The following is a 13083-nucleotide window of genomic DNA, read 5'->3' as shown; positions in this document are numbered from 1 at the left end:
ACATTACTTTTGCCTTGTCACCTTCATTTCCATCTTTTATATTCAATGAAATGATTCCTTGCTCTTTTTGTAGAGTCTGTGATTCCCTGAATTTTTTTATTAGCTCAATGCAGAAAGTTTTTTAAACGTATTTTAATTTTCCTGTAGTAAATCCTTTCCAAGTACATTTTTTTCCACAGCTGCTGTGCTATATTCCTTTAACGTCGGCAGTGTTTCCACACACTCAGTCTGTCCTATCCCTCGACCACTCGCTCTGCTGAAACTCCATGTGCAGGTGTGAGGCTGCAGGCGGCAGTTGTTGATGGAACCCCACCTGCAGCTCAGGGAGCCTGGAGCCCGTGGAGCCGGCGCCGGAGCCGGTGCTGGAGCCGGCTGCTCTCCACAAGCACAGCATTCTGATCTGGGAGCTGGAGCTCAGATTGCCACTCTGCTGCGCTGCTTCTCGGTCAAGGGCCTCTCTGCCTGCCCTCCTCACTGTAGCTGCAGCCGTACCCACTGGGCTCTGGGGTGCAGCTGGGACCTCCTCCCAGCTGCTTCCTGACACAGGGCAGAAACAAGGTCCACCCTCAGTCCTGGACCTTCCCATCCTTCCACTTGAGAAATTATTTTTCTCTCTTTCATGAAGAGAAATAAATCACAGCCATTAAAAAGTAGCTAGTATCATAAAATTTCTAAAAAGATGAAATTTATGATTTTTTGTCTGAATATTTTGTAAAAGTTATATTTACCGCCCTTTTAAAATTTGTTAACTCTGTAGGAAAAAATTAGTTTTACTAGAAATTTTATTACCATATTCTGAATGTTCAAGTACTAGTAAAGAATTAATATATGTGAGGGATACACAAAACAGTTGCCTTGATACTGGGTTGGCCAAAAAGTCCATTCGCTTTTCCCCTACGATGGCTCTAGTAGCACTTGGTTGTCTTTAACTTCACTCGAAACAATGTCGTTAGATTGCATTGTGACAGCTGTCATATCAGCATGCATTTAAAAAAACTTACCAAAATTGGTGAATTTTTGTGCAGCCATTTTAATATTGAAGATAGAAGAAAATATGCATTTTTGGCATATTATGCTTTATTATTTCAAGAAGGGTTAAAACACAACTGAAATGGGGAAAAAAAGATTTGTGCTGCGTGTGGAGAAGGTGCTGTGACTGATTGAACGTGTCAGAAGCGGTTTGCGAAGTTTCGTACTGGAGCTGTCTCGCTGAACGGTGCTCCCTGGTCGAGTAGACCAGATGAAGTTGATAACAATCAAATCAAACATTAATTGGGAATAATCAACATTCTACCACATGGGAGGTAGCTGACCGACATAGTCAAAATATCTAAATTAATAGTTATTGGTGAAAGTGAAAAATGTCTTTTATTTTATGGGAAAAACTAAACTTAGGACTTTTTGGCCCACCCAATATTTTCTTGCATTTAACTGTGTACCCGAACGTGAGCGGCTAACCATCCAGGACTTAGCCGTACAAAGTTAGATGCTAATTGTATGCCACTTAACTAACAATCGAATTCTAATGTTTTGGATAACTTAAAAGTATTACATGCTGTGGTGCTACTTACTTTCTGAGCAACAAAATATTTTCATGTAAATTCCATTTTTCATAAAATTGGAACAGTCTCAATTGACAAAGTGCCAGACATCTCTAGGCTAAAAGCAACTGCATTGATCCCTACTTTGCAGCTGGATTATACACCTTCAGAACTGAATTTTACACAGACTATGTGCTCTGAACAGAAATAGTAATTCATAGGCAATAAAACCTAAGAATTTCCCTCACAGTCACTTGAGAACCGAACCCAGGCCAACGGGCCCTGCCTTGTAAGTGCAGAACGGCCCGCGCACACAGGCAGCTCCCACTAACACAGTGAGACTCGCCATGGGCCAAGGTCCTCAGTCTTTGCCAATGGACTGGGAAAGTTCTGTAATTACTCCCTCTGAGTATTTGGCTGGAATGATGGATGCGAAAAGGATTAGAAACATTTATGGGAAAGTTGATAGGATGACCACTATGGCTTTGTAACATTTTGTCATTCTATTATAGTTGAGTTGGGCTGCTAATGGCTTTGCCTGTTTTCTTGGTACAGAGCTTAACATGTCTCCATGGCAGGCGTCTGCTCCCGCATGCCGTGTTCCCCCAGGGAAGTCGTCTTATACCGTTTGTTGTGACATTGCTGCCTTTGATTCTTTGTAATGTCAATGACTGGGTCATTGCAATTCATAGTATTTGTCTTCACCTTCTTGTAGTGTATATTTTGTGTTTTCTATAAAAAGTATACCATTAAATTATTTTTCAATTTATTTCTCCTAGTAAGATTTTGAATTCAATCATATTTATTGTAAAATTTTCTAGGTTTGCTTATTTGAAATTTTATCTTGCATTTCCTTGATGTTTTTAGGTTTCTTTAGTTTTTGTTTTTATACTTAGGCATTGGACATGCTTTCTAAGCTCATGCTTTTCTCTAATGAGTCAGATGTTCTATATCTTGTTTTTAGCTATTAATATTATCTTCACGATGTTTTGAATGTGAACGTGCATTTCTCTAATGCTATCAGTAAAGAAGCAATAACTACTTACCTGCCTACTTTAAGATAAAAACTTCACTCCATCCTCAAGGGCCTCCTCCATTCTTCCTTTTGTTGCTCTGCAGTTGGACTAATCCAAGAACTTAACTCCAGATCTACCCTACCCTGTTTGCCTCTGTGTTTGTATCTGCACCGGTGCACTACTGGCCTTCACTTACATAAACTCTGTGACGGCCGTAGTGTTCTGTAATAGCAACCTTTGTACTAGCAACCTTTATACAGCAACTTCAAGTTTCACAGATCTCATTGCCCATTTTTTTCATTATGCTGCACCTTTCCCAGTTTGAGTCTTTTCCATTTAACTTTTCAAGCCTTTCCTTTTGTTTTTCTTTCTTCCAGAGAGAGGATGCGTGTGGTGTTCCTTCTTATTCATACATTTGTGGGAATGTCTTTCATTTACCCCCATGCATCATAGGTAATCTTCAAACATCCTTCCCTCCAAACTTGAGATATTTTTTCCGGTGAGTTGCATTACCGCCTGATACTAATGGATTTTTTTTTTTTTTTGCATCAACAATCTTTTCATTGTTTGAGCGATGCAGGAGCTCCCGTACTCTGTCCTCAGGCCGCCCAGACACGGTCCCCACATGTCTCTGCCCAGGGCGCTCTCTTCGGTCGCCACACACCAGAATGCATCCTCCCACCTCACCATGACTCATTTCCAAAACACAGTGCACGACCCGCTTTCCCCGGTAACCTCCTCCTGCTGCCATGCCTGTACTAGAGTTCAGCGGCGTCTGGTTCCAGCTCTGCTCATGGTGGTGTGACTTCGGGTACGTTGCTGAACGTCTCTGTGCCACAGTTGCCTCAAATGTTAAATGGGTGTAAATGTACGTTCTGGGATTGTTTGAAAGACCGAATGAGATCACAGAGACAAGGTGCCTTACTTAACACTATAAAGTGAGCACAGTGACTACCTTCCTGTAAGGGGCAGTTATATGATCACTGTTACTGCTAACACTGCCCATTGTGATAATAACGTCTGGGCATGGACCAGACCGGAAGGAAGCAATTTTAAGAAAGGCTGGTTTTTAAATAAAATTTAATCTGTAACATTACCAAGGTAATATTGACGTAGGAGTCTGGGTAGGTTGAAGTAATAGCTAAAATACTTAGCGCTGTGTGCCATAATGGTGTGATTTTATTTCAAATAGGAGTCACACCGATGTGCCTGACAGTACACAGTGACCACACCCTGACCAGGTGTGGACACATACCCAGCGAGGGCACAGCACGCCTGTCGGCTCGACCGGGAGGAGACGGCCGCCAGGCTGCCTGGTCTTCCTGTTGGTGAGTCACTCGCGGAGCGGACGCTTCATGTTTCCACAATAATGTGTCCACATCGCTTCTTTCCTGGCAAAAGTCCACCGGGCAAATCTGTTTGCTATTCCAAAATGATATGGATAGCGTCCCAGAGTTAATTTCAGAGAAGGGAATTGAGCACATTCTCAGGTTTTAAAGGATCATTTTCTCCAGTTTGTCACGACCAGATGTTGAGGGTACTGTTCTAAGAGTCTGCAGGGGGGAAATTCTCTGAGAAATCTCAGTTTGAAATTACTTCATCTGAAAGAAATCCCACTGCCATATGTGTGCTTGGCCTAGATTCCATTCAGTAAAGCTCTCTTCTCATCCATCCTTAAGAGAGAAACAAAATCAGGAGCCACGGACTTGCCAGCTATGAAATGCCTACGTCCTGTGTCAATTTTTAATCAGATCTTGCTGGTAACATTTAATGGGCTCTTGCTTTATAACTTTAAATTTGTAGACAGAGCACGTTGTTGGGATTTAAAGAGCATGGGATTCTTACACCCTGCTTGTCTTTCTGTAAAAACACCGCCTTCTTCCTTCCCTGCGGAAATTCAAAGTTCCTCTCATGTGAGGATTAGGCACTGTTGTGAGGACTGCAGGTACTTCATAAAGTAATGCGTGTGACACCACGGCGTGTATTCAGCATTGATGAACTTGGGAGATGGGGCCGCGGCGAGAGCCTGTCCAACTAAAGACCCGGGTGAACGAAGTGATGCCAAAGTACTGCGTCTGCGTGAAACTAAATGATGATGAAGAAAGGTTAGGGGTCAAGATTTAGTAGCAGAGCTGCCACAGGTAAATTAATGCACTATACCTGCTCAGAACATCATGGCTGTCGTTAAAGAACTCCCATACCTCGTACAGTAGCACCACAGAGCACTGTACTTGTGAGAGCCTGTCACTGTCCCTGCTGGGCTCCAGGTTCCACACAAAGCATCTTCTGTGTTTGGAAAGAAGTCTTGGGATGAGACCGCATCAACGCAGCCCCTCCCTGCTCACTCCGATGACCCTGCTGGACAGCTGTGAAGACTGGAACAAGGAGGACATGATGACGTTGTCCAAGACCCCATAGCTGGAAAGGAGCAGAGGCTGTGACAGAGCAGGTCTTTCGCCAGCATCCCCGTTCTTAACCACCCTTGTAACCTCCCAACACTCGGTCCACGAGGGTGAAACAGCATCACACGGAGGCTGGACTGGGGCAGCATGTGAGTCACTGTCCCCCTTTTCTCCTCTCTGGCCCCGGGAGTGGCCAGGACTTCTCCCAGACGCTTTTGCTCTGCATAAACAACCCCAGGCCATGCTGAGAACTTTTCATAACAGAATTGTCAACAAGAAAAATTTGCCGACAATGGTCATTTACCATCTTGACCTAACATCCGATCACCTGCTGAGAGGCAAGGTCCCAAGGTTTTCAGCATCACCTTTATTTCGAGAGGGCCATCGGAGCTTCCCTGTGATGCTCTTTCACCTGCTCCCAAGACCATGGCTTGTACATTTAATACTCCACTTCCCACCAGGAACACCTGCCCTTCAGGGAAGTGAGGTGCTGGCCGTCGGGGGCTGCCGTCCCCTGCTGCGCCGATGTCTCATGGCGCTCTGCGTTCAGAAACGGCTCTGTGCAGTTTGGAGCTTCGGGGGTGTCCCCTGCATGTTCTGTAAAGCTCTCCAGCATTCTCGAGGGGATGGGGCTTCACCTAACAGCCATGTTCCACATACACTGCTCAGCGCTGGGGTTCCAATACGGAGGGAAGTAACCTGGCACTTGGGTAACGAAAAGGCCCCACACGGTGCATTTTTACTCTTCAAGAACCCAGGACTGAAAGCTGTCCTTTCAACTGAGCTATCGCTGCCGAGCCCACCTACAGGGCAAGCGGAGGGGCGCAGTTTGCTTAATGGCCCCGCACAGGCTGCACTAATGCAAAGTCCCAGTGATTGGCCTGGGGATGTTCTTAGGTAAAAGCATCTTCCCAAGCTCTTGAATGGGGACTGAGCAGAGAGAAGCCAGTCAGCACCTGCTTCCTCAAAGGACTTCTCTCTGATTACATTTGAAATGAGCTAGTAATGAAGTTTGAAAATGTACGCAGAGGCCCAGGAACAAAAGAAAAATAAAAACCGGGAGAATTCGCCTAACGGGAGAGAGAAAACAGGAAACCTAAGTGCACTCCAGAGGGTTCTATGAATAAAGTATCAGCACAATATCCAACACGGGGTCTACAGCAAAACTGAGTCATGTTCTGCGGAATCTGAACCACTGCAAAGCAGGGCGTGTATTTTTTTACAAAGGATTTTTCCTCATCCCTCACAGTCCCTTTCTTTGTAAATGGACAAGGAGAAGCAGCGGTGGAGGCCCCACTAGAGGACCGCAGGGACCGGGAGCCAGGCTCGGTGTGGGCGCCGGGGTTGGGCTACGGGCAAGAGCACAAAGGAGACTCTGGAAAGACCGCATGACCCCAGCCCCAACCACAGCCCCCAAAAGTGAGGTCTCAAGAAGGGAGCCGATCACTGCTGGTCTCAGAACATCCTGTTTAGGGGGACAGATTCTGGAGGCTGCCTCTGGTCTGTGAGCTCTTCTGCAACGTGGATTCTGTTCAGATCCCTTCTCCTGGCGTGTCACTGACATGCCCTCTGCTCAGGACACTTTCCAACAGGGCCGACGAATGATCATTCCTTTCAGGTGTTGGAGAGCACTGCGGTAACCGTGGAGGACCACAGCTTGTTTAACCACGCAGATTCGTTTTTCACTAATGACTCGGAAGAAATCAGGTAGTGCATGTTGTCGTAAGGAAAGGCTGGCTCTTGAGAACAATCTAGAACAATTTTGGTAACACCTCCCAAATGAACACGACCCATAACTACTGAGGCAGGACAAGGCAGGCACTGTGGCCTTGGATGCCTGTTTTCCCCGGTCTCTCAGTGGGACTCACGGTGCGTCTGCGGTGCAGACGCGCATGCAGGTCTCCTGTTATGGAGCCTGCCTTGAACCAGGGCTGGCGTGGCCACGTGGTCATCGTCCCCACCAGCAGTCCATCTTCCAGGACATCTCATCCTACTTGCAAGCTAACCGGTCAGCCCGCTGAAGTTCGAGAAACAAAGGACTAGACTCATTCCAGTGTTTGAGTCTGTTTGGGCAACTGTAACAAAAATGCCGTAGACCCAGAGGCTTACAAACAACAGAAACTTAGTCCTTACAGTCCTGGATGTTAGCAAGTTCAAGGTCAAGGAAGACACAGTGTCTAGTGAGGACCTGCCTCCTGTTTCACAGGCGGCCCCCAGGGTGGAAGGAATGAGGGAGTTCTCTGGGGTATCTTTCATGGGGCTCCAGCCCGGGAACCTAATCACCCCCAAGGGTCTGCCCCCTCGGACATCATGTTGGGACTAGGTCTCAACACGCAGCTGTCGGGGACACACACACTCAGGTCGTGGCACACAGCAAGCAGGCAGCATGCCTGCACGCCTGTGCGGGTTCCTTGAGCCCCCGTTCCCACCGGAGGATGAGTGTGGGGCCAGGGGGAACTTGGGTGTGCAGGGCCGGCAGGGCAGGAGTGGAAACTAGTTCCGGGAGCCGGGGCCTCTCAGGTGCAGCAGATGCACCTGCCTTCGCTCCAGAGGGAGACGCTGTCTCTACCTTCCCGGCCTCACCAGCCCCACGGAGAGCTGTCCTCCGGTGGTGGGCGGCAGCCCGCCCCTCAGCTATTCCCGAGGTGACCGGGACGCTCCGCCTGCACTGACTGCACCAGGGTGCCTGGCTTTCCCGCTGCGCCGTGTGCAAGACCTGCCGAGGCGCAGCGGCTTCTTTGTTGGACCTGTGGATCAAGAGCAGCAGCGGGTCTCAAGCCCAGGGCCGGGAAGGAGGGCGCGAGACAGAGCAGTGTGTGCGGGCATGGAGTTCTGGACCCGCAGTGGCAGAAACTACAGAATTTCAGCCCTGGTGCACAGGGTGGGGAAGGAACCCTGGCAACACGTGAGGGACGTAACACGCGTTTATCGTTAGTCATTTGAAAGAAAGATCAATTGTTTCTCCTTTTTAAAACGAAGCTTGTGTTCTACAGATAAGCGGCACCTGCCCTCTGACTTTGGCTGGAATAAGACAGTTGATGAAATACTTCGGCAGCTCGGTCCTGGCTTGAGGTTCATATTAGCATTTTAAAATCTAACGCAGCTGCGGAGACAATAAAAATGAGATACCAAAATATCCTGTCTGGTTCCACTGAAGTTTCTTTTTAAACACATACAAACATACTCACACTGTATACACATCCTTGGTATATCACAGTACTAGCTAGCATATTAAGTAAATTAGTTTGTATTTTGTCAATGTAAAACAGTAATGAAGTACAATGAATATTAGAGGCACATTGGAAGAGAATCTGATTTTTTTTCCCTTTGGTCGTGCCTCCCACCTTATCAAACAGACAGAGCAAACCTGTTTTTCTGAGACGGTGGCCTGAGATCTAGGTGCCGCCCACGTCCAGTGCTCCGACCACTATGTTAGGAAAGTCAGTTCGTAGTCTCACCGGTTGTGGGGATAAGTCACCAAACAACAGCACAGACATCAAAATACCTCACACGGACACGCGGTTACGGCACTGGCCCGAGACAGCGGTGCCAAACGGACGCGAGCCATCGAAATCTGTTCTCTATTAACACTTTGTGGACACAACAAGACCAGCACAGACGCATCTCAGGAGTGAACACCTCAGAGCAATTCCACCAGCCCACACACGCAGCTTTGTCTTGGAATTACACCTTTACTTTTATGTTACGTGAACTAGTAAACACCTTGCCATAAATAATGAAGTAGACATTTCTCAAGAATTTTAAAATGACTATTTCCACATCTTTTTAAGATTTATAAAACACACAACCATTAAATCTAAGTCCGTGATCTGACTGTTGAAATCCCGTGCTGCAAACGCTTTCTTTTCTAGAAACCGAGGTGCCCGAGGTGGGCGCCCAGCGTTTCAGGCGCACGAGGCAATGATTTGGCGTTCGTTTCCGGGCGGTTTTGTGCCGGCTGCTCGTGTGCGAAACCGTCCAAGGAAATCCTGGCAAACATTAAGCAGAACTTGCTTTTATTTCTAAAACTCAGGGCCCTGTTCTGGTAGAGGGCCGTCGCGTCTCCGAATCCACCGCTGACTCGGCACCACCGCCCTGTGTCTGGAGCACGGTGTTGGACTCGTCACAGTTCTGCTCTCAGACGTGGAATGGTCTGTGTGTGCACACGCACGCACACGCACGCACACGCACATGGGCACCTAGGCCAGGCGACGGGTCTCCCACGTCCAGGAGCCACCAGTGACTCTGACTCAGAGCTGTTGTCTCCGAGCCCTGCACACGCCCTTTTCTCGTGGGGTGCACCTACCTCTCCCCGACCCTCTGAACCCGGACTGCGTCCCCTCCACCCAGATGCCCTGTGTGCTCCTAATCCCTAATCTCCGTCCTCACCCACGGGCCTCATCGGGAGCACTGACCCGCGTGACGCCCCCTTGCTCCCGGGACACCTTCTCCTGTCTTCCCATCACCCTGACTGTTCTCCCAGGCTCCCTGGCCGCCAGCTCCGAGTGCTGGGGTCCCCTGGGCTCAGTCCCAACCCCTCCTCTCCTTGTGCCCACTGCTTAGTGACCTCACCCAGCCTCACGGCTTTGTACACACCACACACACACACACACACACACACTCACTCACAGACAATTCTCCATCCACACCGCAAGTCCGGGTTCGTTCCCTCAATGCCAGAGTGTTACCTGCACCTGCCTGTTCAGCCCCTCAACTGGGTTACCTATCACCTTCCACCCGAGTATCAAGTAGGTTCCCCAAACTTAACATCTACTGCATTGAGATGTTGATCTTCCCATTAAAAACTGACCCCAAATATTTCCATATTTAGTAATGAAAATCCCATACTTCAATTTGTCAGCCAGAACCTTTAAGGTCACTCGTGACTGCTGTTTTCCTACCTGTGGACTTGGCAGTGTTACGTATCCATGTCTTCCCCTGTGAACCACTTGCGGCCCCTTTCTCTCTGCCCGCCCCTCCCACTGACCATGGTCGGCACCTGCCTGGTCACCCCTCTGCTCCCACAGCGCCTGATCTCACTTCAATTTTTAATATTTTCTAACACAAACACGTTTCTTTTTTATATCATATAATGTTTAAATGTATCAAAAATAGTTTTTGCACCATATCCTCTTTTGGAAGTTACAGGTCAGATGGCGGCAGACAGGATCCAACATCCCACTGTAAATCATCAGCTGGTCTCATTCAGCTTTTCGTTCACGATCCTCTCGTTTTCTCACCCGCTAACCCCGTGCCTCTTGATGAGTGAAAATCTGCACCTTCTGGAAATAACCAGCGTCCCGCCCTTGGGGCCCCTCTACTCTCGGGTGGTGTGGGGCCCGAGACGCCATCGCCCACCCCGTGCAGGCGCAGCTCTCTGCAGGATCAATTGTTTCTCCTTTTTAAAATGAAGCTTGTGTTCTGCGCGGTGCCACCCTGCCTCGAAGACGCCAGTGACTCCCCGCGCCCCCGAGGGCCATCGGGAGTGAGCATGTCCTCGCACACCGGGAGCCCAAATGTCACATTAACTCAGCAGGGCAGCGGCAGGGTCTGGCTAAGTGACAGGCCAGATGTGACACAATTATGTCACCTTTAATCTGTTAGCAATTACCTACAAAACTTGTTCCAGCAAAAAACGGTCTACTGGTGGTGGCGAGGTAGCTTTGTTCCGTTCCCCTCATGGTGCTACCACCAATAACTCTGAGCCGACTTTGGCCAGTGGTGCTTTTCCCCACAGCGTGCTACCAAACAGAACACGTAATTGCTCAAAGATTCTTTTTAAAATTACTGTACAGATGTTTAAGGGGCACCAAGTTTACCATTTATTTTAATAACAGAAGAAGTTCCTTGAAATATAAGCTATAAAATATGTGCTGTGCTCAAAACATACAATGTATTTTACATGCTCAAGCGTTTCTATCACTAAAGAGTAAATCATTCTACTGACTTTATAATACCACGGGGATTTTAATACTCAAATTTAACACTTACCATTTTCTCCAAACGCAGTTGCCATAGGAACAGCACACACTACTCATTAGACACAGAAGGCCCAGAACGGACCCTGCTGCCCCTCGAAGTCCTGGTCATTCTGATGTCAGTGGCTCACAGCGACCGACGTCCAGGGGCACCTCAGACGCCCCACACAGGAACCGTCACGCATCCCTGACGATGTAGGTGGAGCATCTGCGGTCTCCCTGGCGTATGGTGTGGGTTTGTTTATACGCATCCGCACGAGTCACACCACAGCCGCAGGTCAGAGGGACGACGCAAACGACAAGACCCGTTTTCCACGCCTGTCAGTTGCTCCCCCAGTGACACATTCGGAAATACATCGGAGTGAAGACACAGCAGTTTTATTCTGTGCACGGGAAGAACTCTTTGTAAGTGACAGGCAATCTAACCATTACAGTCCTTTGGGCACCAATTCTCAACCTACCAGTGCTTAGAGGTGGCCTGGAAAACAGCCAAGGTAGGGGACAACCCCCAAAGGGCACGCTGTGTTGTAATGGTGCTGAGAGCCCCTTTATTTCCAGTGCTCTAACACGCCAAGGAGCTACCTGGTCACCTGGAAAGAGGAGTCACAGTGAAGTCAGACTCTGCAAAGTCTACACACTACAGTGTTTACCAATATTCTGACGTCTTTATCTTCATCAGTCCCTCGTGCCAGAAAAACTCCGATTACCGGTTTTCCGCAGCTGCGACCTCTGTTCCTTTACGGTTCCCTGTGACTGGGTGAGCCAGCGTCCTGCGCTGGGAAGGAGCCATAAAGTCAACAGGAACAGGGTGTCACTGCCTTCTTCCTCCGCACCAACACTTCTTAGGAGATGGTTTGGTGACGAACCCTTTTGAAATGGTCATTCAGTCTCGGTGTGAGGCTGAGTAAGAAAAGTGGGTATATATTTTATCAATTCTCACCGAGGACATTGTTTCATTGCTTTTAGAGAGAGAGGAAGGGAGGAAGAGAGAGAAACATCAATGTGAGAGACACATCAATATGTTGCCTTCTCGCAGGTGCCCCGACCGGGGCTCAAACCCACAACTTTTTTTTTTTTAAATGTATGGAATGACACTGCAACCAACCGAGCCACAGCAGCCAGGCAGAAAAGTGGACAGATTTTATCAAACGAATACAAAGCCACGTGTGTAACTGAGACACGTGTAGCGTGTCGGCCCCCCTAAGGTTAGAACAAATGGCAAAGCCTGGGACCCCCATTGAACAGGTGCAGGCCAGGCACTAGGACAGAGACCTTGGCTGAGAGGGTCCTCGAGGGGCAGACTCAGGCACAGCGTGCGCCACGAGCTGTTCCCACCCTACAGAGGCCAGCCAAGGGCGCGGATGTGGGCGCAGTGCCGCCCACGCGTGTGCCAACCGTGCACTCTCCGTGACCCCGGGCCACGCGTTTCTCCACCAGCCCGCTGAACCACCCGACAGAACCAGGCCCCTGCACTGCTGGCCTCGCCCATCCAATCCCTGCGGAGCGCCCTTCCCGGGCTTCCCCTGCAGCAAGCCGGGCCACTCCCACCACTGGCCGAAAGGGAGGAACGCGCTGGGGGCTGCTGGCAGCCGCCTGGGCTTTCTGACTGCTGAACCATGGGAAGAGAAAAGACTGATTTCTTTCTTCTGGTAAGTGGTTCAAGTCTCACCTCAGCTACTTTGATTCTCACAGAAATCTGTTGTCTGATTTAAATGCAGAAGGCTCAGGTTTGAACGAGAGGCTTGTTATATGCTGGTTTGGATTTCTAAAACCAACAAATTGTACTGAGAGTAAGATATTTTATACCAACTGACTAGATAGCAGCCTAAATTCAGCATTCTTAATGTATATCCAGGGACTATAACGGGCATGAAATTGATTAAAAACATACCCATATTAACATAGGAAGAAATTAGCCAAATATTTGGCCAGATTTTAAGTCATTTTGCTTTCCTGGATGATATAAAATAATGTTTTCTTTTTCATTTGTGGAATTGGAAACTGGCCAAAATTGTCCCACTGTCATCATATCAGACGATCTGAGCACATTAGTCAGGCAAAATTGTTACCTAATACACACTTGCCTAGGAAAAAAACAGAAAGAAACGTAACAAACAAGGCAGGGTTTTCTATAGCAGAAACACAG

The 13083-nt window shown here is 48.3% G+C and overlaps 1 long non-coding RNA gene across 2 annotated transcripts; it reads left to right on the top strand.

The window, feature by feature from the left end:
* The first annotated feature begins 3085 nt into the window (after positions 1–3085).
* On the top strand, positions 3086–12510 carry LOC123480597 (uncharacterized). 2 transcript variants are annotated; one of them, XR_006656672.2, is made up of 3 exons: positions 3086–3368; positions 3750–3885; positions 12375–12510. It is a non-coding gene; the product is annotated as an uncharacterized lncRNA (long non-coding RNA). The 2 variants fall into 2 exon arrangements; XR_006656671.2 differs by lacking the exon at positions 12375–12510 and adding an exon at positions 10969–11095.
* The last annotated feature ends 573 nt before the right edge of the window (positions 12511–13083 follow it).

The sequence above is a fragment of the Desmodus rotundus genome, chromosome 9 (assembly GCF_022682495.2).
Source record: "Desmodus rotundus isolate HL8 chromosome 9, HLdesRot8A.1, whole genome shotgun sequence".
NCBI classification, from domain to species: Eukaryota; Metazoa; Chordata; class Mammalia; order Chiroptera; family Phyllostomidae; genus Desmodus; species Desmodus rotundus.
Note: the sequence above shows the minus strand (reverse complement) of the source record. Positions and strands in the feature narration are given on the sequence as shown.